This window comes from Sinocyclocheilus rhinocerous, unplaced genomic scaffold, assembly GCF_001515625.1.
Source record: "Sinocyclocheilus rhinocerous isolate Xijiao unplaced genomic scaffold, SAMN03320098_v1.1 scaffold8, whole genome shotgun sequence".
Lineage (NCBI taxonomy): Eukaryota > Metazoa > Chordata > Actinopteri > Cypriniformes > Cyprinidae > Sinocyclocheilus > Sinocyclocheilus rhinocerous.
The window spans coordinates 880,729-882,283 of NW_015666800.1; the positions used below are offsets into that span (position 1 = coordinate 880,729).

The following is a 1,555-nucleotide window of genomic DNA, read 5'->3' on the forward strand; positions in this document are numbered from 1 at the left end:
TAATTGGTTCAAATAAAGTATCAAAACCAAGTAATTACATGTTTTTATTGAACAACACTGATAAAATAGGCCTACATAATGTGATATGTCTACACAAAATATGAACATAACCAACTTAAGTTTATTATGTATTATAACAAATACCTGTAGAGGGCGCCAACGGCCTGATAATGCTTCACTTTACAGCATGATTCAAGGATGTTTAAATCCATGTAATTTTAATATTTGGCCACAAGCAAACTCAGAGCGAGGGTTTGAACTTTTAATTTGAAATCTCGATGTACAACAAATCGCATATTTAGAAATATGTTGATGTATTCTCCTGTGTTGGCATAGGTTTATAAATGATTTACGTTACAAATCTAATGAGACGTTAAGCAACCCAAACTCACAGCATATGCAGAGGAAGAGTTTGTCGACCAAGATGGAGACGTGCTCCACGCTTGTAAATGATAACAGCGCAACACAAAGCGCGTCAGACTTTATATGCGTTCCCAAATGCACGTGTTTGGAAACCCAAACAAACAGCACATGCAATAAAAGACCGGACAATATAATGCAAGCACTATCAAAGGTTTTACCACAAATCCAACTTTATACTGATATGAGACCGCTTTTCACCTAGGAGTATCATTGTCACATTTAATATCGCGAGATCTCGTGCACTCCTGAAAGCCAGGTGAAATGGCTCTGTATTTATATTGCGCTGCATTGTTAATTTAGCGTGAAAAGGTTTTTCTTTTTTTAATCGAAAACAAAAATTAACAGCAATTTCATATATACTGCCTTTTAAAAATTCAAGTACTTTTCAAGTACCTTTGCATAAGTATGGCTGTTTTCAAGGGTTTTCCAGGACTTAAATGTCAAGATCAAGTACTTCAAGCACTTTAAGCACCTTGTATATATATATATATATACAGTCTCTCACAAAAGTGAGTACACCCCTCACTTTTCAGCAACCATTTTAGTATATCCTCTCAAGGGACAATACTATAGAAATGAAACTTTGATATATTTTAGAGTAGTCAATGTGCTGCTTGTATAGCAGTACAGATTTACTGTCCTCTGAAAATAACTCAAGATACAGCCATTATTGTCGAGCAGTGTGTAATAAAAAGCAGTTTAAAGTTATGTTATATACAATGCAAAAAAGCTCAAGGAGAATAACTGAGCCTTCATGTCACAGCGGAGGGTCTCACTTGGTGTCTTTTGACACCTTTTCCTATCTGCTGTTCTTCCCACATCTGCTGGTCTTCCTCCTCCTGGCTATCAGAAAAACTCTCATCACTATCACTCCCTACAGAACACAAACACAGAACATACAGAACATGTCATCTATCTCCCAACTACTTAGTGTCTTAATATACACAAGTAGCATCACGGTTTCTCACCCATCTTCTCAGCCATTCGCTCTCTCAGAGTCTTGGGTTTGGGTGCAAACTCGATTCTGCGCTCATGATCGTCCAGCTCATTGTCACTGTTTTGTTCTCCGCTGCTCGGACCTTCTTCCTGTAGGCTTCCAGGAGTGTGGGGTGAATCCAGCGAGATGTAATCT

The 1,555-nt window shown here is 37.8% G+C and overlaps 1 protein-coding gene across 1 annotated transcript in view; it reads right to left on the minus strand.

The window, feature by feature from the left end:
* The window catches only part of LOC107733142 (GC-rich sequence DNA-binding factor 2-like), a 12,082-nt gene that overhangs the window by 8,089 nt on the left and 2,438 nt on the right, over positions 1-1,555 (minus strand). The window lies entirely within an intron of this gene.